Source organism: Nannospalax galili, unplaced genomic scaffold (assembly GCF_000622305.1).
Source record: "Nannospalax galili isolate Female #2095 unplaced genomic scaffold, S.galili_v1.0 scaffold372, whole genome shotgun sequence".
NCBI lineage: Eukaryota > Metazoa > Chordata > Mammalia > Rodentia > Spalacidae > Nannospalax > Nannospalax galili.
The window spans coordinates 2,047,414-2,054,764 of NW_008332089.1; the positions used below are offsets into that span (position 1 = coordinate 2,047,414).

The 7,351-nt window shown below is 39.0% G+C and overlaps 1 protein-coding gene and 1 pseudogene across 1 annotated transcript in view; one reads left to right on the forward strand and one right to left on the reverse strand.

Moving 5' to 3' along the window:
• The window catches only part of LOC103729225 (E3 ubiquitin-protein ligase parkin-like), a 521,211-nt gene that overhangs the window by 31,323 nt on the left and 482,537 nt on the right, over positions 1-7,351 (forward strand). The gene's annotated exons all lie outside the window — the stretch shown is intronic.
• LOC103729224 overlaps positions 1-7,351 on the reverse strand; it is a 61,630-nt pseudogene that overhangs the window by 30,616 nt on the left and 23,663 nt on the right.

The following is a 7,351-nucleotide window of genomic DNA, read 5'->3' on the forward strand; positions in this document are numbered from 1 at the left end:
AATGTAGCACAAAACTATCTTATTCAGGTTGTGTTTCTAAGGTATATGATTAACCCATTCTTGTAAAGATGAGAATTCTTATTATCAACACTATAGCTAATGAAATATTTGCTAAGTATTAAAAAAATTCATATGCAAGTTGAGTTAGCTGATTTCACAGTTTTCCTCTTGTTTGAATGACTTAAATGACTGTTCAAATGAGGCTGCCATTAAAACCAATATGTAAAAGTCACACCTGAGATTCAATATGATAAATTTGACTATTTCAAGAGACCTGTTTCAATCACCAAAGTTTCTTCAAAGCAAAAATATTGATGCTTCATATTTTGGTGATGGAAGAGTGAACTTTAATGGCTGGCTAGTTCTCTTCCCAAGTTGGGTTCTTCCAGTGAATTTAGGGAAGGTGCGATCAGAGAGCGTGATTGTATCCAGTAATGTCACCACCCTCGTGTATGTTTGAGGCAGATCCATGTGTAGATTGCTCAAAGAAAAACTCAAGGAAACTGTTTTGTTTTGTTTTTTTTGGTGTTAAAAGTAGAACCGACAGCCTGCTGCATTGCTGCTAACACAGTTATAACGAGTGTTTGGGTAGATCACCATCTCACCTCCACAGAGGATGCTGTGTTATTGGTGACATTGTACGGTGATCACTGGGAAAGAGGGATAGACAGGCAGGATGGCTACATCATGCAAGGCTTTGTGGGCGCTTTATTCGTTGGGCTTCTTTAATCTCTTAGCTGAGGAACACTCATCGGCAACTAGCTGAAAATAGACTTTTCAGTTGGACATTTTGAGTTGACTCCTGTAATTGGCTTCAATTTCAGGAATCACTGTTTTATTCTGAGTCAAACTATATGGATGTGTTCTTTCTGTGACACCTGGAAGCTGACTAAACTTAGGGGCTTCAGTGGCTGTTTGGTGTCTGAACAGAGACTAGTCATGATTAAGGAACCAGATAATTAGGCTGGTTGAAAACTAGGCACCTGTGGCAAACACAGAACTCTGGTCTTGGACAGTCTTACGTCGTCTAGTTCCTTCAGAACTGTAAGTCTCTTTATGGGTGACTTAAATTACCTTTGAATAAGGGGAATGTGCTTGAGGCCTATCCTGATTTCTCTTGCTTATTAGGAGAACCTGTGCATGTCCCCAAGACCACCTTCGAGATCAGTGATTGGGTGGGGAGTCAGTCTTAATCGATCTGGGCATCTCCCTGGTTAACCATAATTATTTAGCTCCAGCCCCTGTCAAGGTCAATCTAATACAGTGTGTGGCCTCTGATGAAAACAAATGTGTTTGCAAGAATCACATTGTTAGCACCCATGGTGTAGTATGTTCCCAGGCCCTAAGATGCTCCTCCTGAGTAATGTATTCCAAGGTTAAAGATAGAGCACAGGATCCACTTGAAAGCCAGTGTTTTTTTTGTTTTGTTTTTTTTTTTTTTTTTTGAGTATGCTTGCTTCAATCACCTTAAAAACTGCTAAGTTAACCCTTTATAAACCCAGTCAGTGGTATTGCCCAGGGAAACAGTAGCTTGGGCTGTCTGGATGAGGATTTTGTAAATAAAACAACACTGGTTTATTTAAACCTGTGCTTGTAGAAACATGGCTTTTCATGAAAATGTTGCTGCCTGTTTACTTAAGAGCCCAGGAAAGGGAGACTCTAGCAGTGGGAAATGTGATGGCCCAGAGCGTTTGCATGAGGATCTCTCTTCCTGCCACAGTACCTGAGGTTTCTCGTCTCTCAGGGAGACTGGGTGCTTGTCTTTCTATTTTAAATGGTGAATTTAATCTTACTGATTATTGATTTGATGAAACTTTCTCTTTCCAAATACTTATTTTAGAAGAAAGAGAATTAAATGAGAAAATATATAAAGAAATATTTCATTAATTGAGAGACACTAAGTACATTTCAAAAAACGTTATCTGTGAAACATTAGTTTCCCAAATTGTTAATGATTGACAGATACACTATGGGGCTGGGCTTGTGTCTCATGCCTATAATCCTGGCAGAGCTCCAGAGGTAGAGACAACAAAATCAGGAGTTCAAGGCCAACCTGGAGTAATGTGACTCTGGCCCCTTCTCTAACCCTCCTCCCCCCAAAAAAGTTATGGGGGTTAAACTGAGCTTGAGAAATACTGAGCTAATAAAGTTACCTTTTCACTTCAAGCTTCTCAGTCCTCATCACACACCTTGACTCTTACAGATTGATCTGAGCATCTTTTGTTTGGGGATTTTCAGTGAGACAATTGATCAAATACAGAATAACAGATGCATTTAACCATATTGACTATTATTGGTTTTCAGTCTTAAATCCAAGTTTTGTTTCTTTGTAACTCATACTTGACATATATAAAAAGTTGACATTTTTTGGTCACATGCTTCTATTATTAGATAATATCATATACCTTCAGTTTACTGAAAAAAGTAAATATTTGCTGTTGAAACACTTGGTTATTTATTTTTTTTCAGCTTTACAGTTTTAGTGGGACCACCGGGAGTGAGCCTCCACCTTCACAGATGTGAGGCTGTGGGAGGTAGGTCATGTTGGACATGTACCATCCTCTTACAGGGCACAGGGTAAGTTTTAAGGTGTGGCTTGGTTGACCCTGCTGACATGCTTGGCAAGCCATGGAGTAGAGCAGAATTACAGCGAGCCGCAGTGGCCAGAGCCATAACCGTCACCAGTTCCTTGGTCCAGGCATTCTTGAGGAAGATGATAAGTCTTGTTTTTAAAATATGTGTAATTTGAGAAAATATTTTTATAATTATGTAACTGGAATACTTTAGTTTTAAATTTCAAACTTTAAATTTGGATTACAGTATGGAAATTTGTTGAAAGAAGCACTTTATGTATTTGTGAAAAGATTGTTTATAATGTGATACTTACATATGGAGCATAAAACTCCTTTCATGTAGGTGAAGTTCTTATTTTGAGTGAGCTTAATAAGAAACAGATAAATGATGATGGTATTGCTAATGGAAACTCCATTTTTAGGTCATCATCCTCTTCATCATTAGCTGTAAACTGTAGCATGGCATTTACTATTAGGTCTCCAGACAGCTCTTTCCTGCAGCCATACAATCAGTAGCATTTATTATTTGAGATTGTTAGTAAAGAAAAATGCAAGTATTTTTCAAAGACTTATATTTGTACACTTATTTACTTGAAGGCATTCCATTAGTAAGAGAAGAAATAGAATAAACTCCTTATTTGACATGGAAATTTGAAAGGTCTGGAGATCTGAAGATGGCCATTTCAAATAAGGACTGGGAAAGACATGGTGTTTTGAATCATCTGTCTTCCTACTTGGCCTTCCGACTCTCCATCACTCCCACGACAGCTATTTTCATAGACTTTACTCACCTTCAACTGGTATCCGAGTTTCTTCTTTTTGTCATCCTTACCTGGCATGTGAGATGTGAGGTAGGTGGTGGAGGTGGAACTGAGGTACTGGTTTTCTACTGGTGTTTTGTGAAGAGAGTAAAGTATCCTCCAAAACTGACTTCAGTCCTACTAGTGACCCAGCTGTTCTTTTACTGCGCTGCTGCTTTTATGTGGAATAAATGAGTGGTGCTCTTGTGTAGTATACAGTGAGTGTCAAGCAGGGAACAGCAGCTGCTGTGTTCAAGCTGTGTATCTGCAGGCAAAGTACTTAACCATTCTGGGCTCCTGTCTGTGCCAGCGAGGTAACAAATGGACCTACTCCATAGCTCGTGTAAGCATTATAGGTGTGCTAATGTGCAACTAGTGCTTAAGAGTGGATCATAGGTCAGAGTTAGTACTCAGTAAATCTTAGGTGTTTGTTTATAGACATAAATGAAATTCTCAAAAAGAAAGAAAAAAATAACATTAAGTATGTTCCTGGGGGCTGGAGAGATGGCTCCAAGGTTAAGAGTTATGTTCTTACAGAGGAAACTGGTTTGATTCCCAGCACCCACATGGTGGCTAATAACCATCTGTAAACTCCAATTCCAGGGGAATCCGACAACTTCTTCTGATCTCTGTGGGCACTGCACAACACGGGTGCACATACATACTTGAAGGCAATACACTCATACACACAAAATGAAAAAGATAATAAAGTATTAAGAAAATGTTCCAACCTTCCCCACTCCAAATTTAGCTGTTATTATTTTAGCTAGAGTAAGATTACTTTTTATAGATTTTCAGAAAGTTCAAAATTCTCTTGAAACTTAGTTTGGATTGGAGTATACTCTTTAAAAAAGTAAATATTTCATTTTATAATATTTTATTATTTTAAATTTATGTGTATGAGTGTATTGCCTGCATGTATGTGAGTGCCCCCGTGTCCTACAATGTCACAGAGGTCAGAAGAGGGCTTCGGATTCCCGTGGAACTGGAGTTAAGGACAGTTTGTAGCCACCATGTGGGTGCTGGGAATCAAACCCAGGTCCTCTGCAAGAGCAATCAGTGCTCTTAACCGCTGAGCCATCTCTTCAGCCCCAAATATACTTCTTTAAATATATCTTTAAGAAAATAAATGAGTATCTTTGCTTTAGAGAAATTATGTCCTGTTGCTCAGAACAAAGACTTTTGATACACACCATGGCTCTGAAGTTGGCACCCAACATACTAGCCTCGGGCTGACAGTATTTTGCTTTTGTTTTGGTTTTGTTGTGCTTTTAAAGTTCCTCTCAGCAGGGCGGGTGGTCATCGCACACAGGTCCACAGTCTCAGTTTCTTTCTCCCTCTTGCTGGATTCATCCTGTAGGTTCAGGGACCATGATCTCTTTTTGTAAGATGGAAATCATGGGCTGAATTTCACCTGAGGGTTCTGTACATATTGGGGAAGCCTATCAAACATGGTATTCCATTTCCTAGAGACTTTGTTCTCATTTCAAAGACACTAGAATGCTTTATGTGTTTCCTTGATGAATACATGATGTGGCAGCCAAAAAGTAGGTGCCCTATTCCTGTGAGAAAGGCTAGTTTGAAGAATCAACACATGGCACAATTTTACTGGTGGTACTAGCAACTTCAACATGCAACAGAGCTAAAGCAAAGTATTACTCTAGTGTGAACAGAGAAATTATACTGCTTGGATTCAGCTAAATAGGCAGTGTTAGCATTGGGGAAGAATGCTGAGAATTTCTTTACAGCTAACGGTGGTTGGAGCTCTATGACTTGCTTGAAATGACCAGAGTCATGGGAGGCTTCTACATGTTTGCCTCCTGCTTTGTTTACTTGCCATGGCAGTTAACTTCTCTCAATAAGAATGGCGCCCTCTGAGTGAGGCCTCTGTGGTGACCTAAGAAAGACCCATGAATTATTGATCACCCACAGGGTTGCAGAGCCCGTGTAGGAAGGAGAATCTGTAAGACAATTCTGTCCTCCTGATCTTGACAAATTAGGAGCAGCAAAAACATACTCTTGCTTGTGAGTACAAGAAGTGGGGGAAGGTGACTTGGAAAGGCATCAATATTTAGCCCTTTTGTGAAATCTCCAAAGGATAATAGGGAACAGTGTTTCTTCATAAATAGCTGTCCCTCGTATCTTTGTGGTTTAGTGTGCTAGGCTAATGCCTTTCTGTCACACTAAGCTTTATGGTTCAATTTCCGCTGTAGTCCTTGAGAAACAGCTGGGGGGTGGGGCGGGGTCGGGGAAGTGAAACACAATTATAAGGATACCTACTCCATAGTCGTCTAGTCCTCTTTGTAGAACTCGATCCTTTTCAAGTATATATTCTCCTATGTATTAAGCTGCTAAGCAAGGAGAACAGACAGAACTCTTACAGGAGCAGCAATTGTTTTATCAGTAGCTGGCTTATGTCGGAATCTTGACAGAAGGATTAGGAGTTGTAGCCACACTGACATGTAAAATATGTAACACGATGTGCGAGGAGGTGGCTTTTAGCACCTTCTTTAGTGTGTAAACTCTTAGTTCTCCCCAGGTCAGTTGCCACTGAAAATTTTGTTTTGTGAAATATGATGACAATCGTGTATGTATTATTTATCCAACACCTTTGATCTGGTCTTCACTTTTATTAGTTACCTAACACTGTGAGCCTGTTTTTGATTTATATTGAGATACAGAATACGAATAACGAAGTGTGGGTGTCTACATAAAGGTCATGAAGAGTTCAAGATTTCCCATATGCATACACCACTCACGTCCCCGCGATCCACATCAGGATGTAGATAGCTGAGTCAGGAGCCCCTTCCCATAATGCAGATTGAACAAGCCTCATCTTGAATGTTGGAGAACATAAGTGTTCAAGTTTTGTAGGGTGTTTCTGTTTTTGTCTTTAGGCATATCTGTGTTAACTTTGTAGGATAAGCATTCTTAACTGCAAAATCTGAAATCCACAGTGCTCCAAAATTCACAATTCTTTCAGCTAACACCCGCAAAGTTTCAAATTTCAGCACGTTACAATTATATCTGACATTTTACTACAGATTATTTTTGCTTGTTCTTGAACTTTATATACATGGAATTATGTTTTGTGTGTTTTTTAAAAAATCATTATTATGTCTGTGAGGCTTAAACATGTATAAAATATTCCTGTTGGTAATTTGAAAATTTACTGAATTGCTTGATTTTACTTCAGGCTAAAGTAAAATACTACTGTAGTGTGAACAGAGAAGTCATAGCGGATCCCAGATCCGTGGGTATCTGCAATTCGCATCACTACCGTAATTTTTGTACCTGAAATCTGGTGCTCGGTAATAAATATAGAGTTAATCGAAGGGTTCTCGAAATGTCCCTTTTCTATTGTTCTGACTAGTCCGAGAGCAGTAAGTTCTCCATTGTGTAAATTAACAAAATCTTAATATTCATAGTTACTGGCTGGAGGTTGTAAATTGCCATTCCTGCAGTCATGCTGAGAATCAAATTGCATTTGTGGGCTGGCAACACCCTTGTTAAGTCATCCCACTGGTGTGGTAATTAAAGATTCCTGCTAGGCTTGGCCTGTTAAAAAAAAGTAACACAGGTGGGAAACTTTACCTTCATGTCTTCAGTAACAAATGTTATATTTTCCCAGAGGTTATTTTTTGTATTTGGTGTGTATTGCTTATAATCAGCACTGTGATTGTTTTTCTTTCTATATAACCTCTGCGGTAAGATGACTGTGTTAAATAGAGGCATGGCGATTTAGGAACATTAAGTCTATCTGGCTTATCTCAGCCCTTGTCATATAGAGAACTAAGTTGGAGACTGCTTCTTCTGAAACGGTTTCAGGAGTTTACCAGAGGGCCTGCTATACTCTACAGACTTTTAGATTTTTCTTTTGCTTTCATACTTTATTGACACAGGGAACAAGCACAGTCTCCTGTAGAGGGTCCTTAGCCTCATTTATAAAATATATATATTTTTTATATATTTATAAAA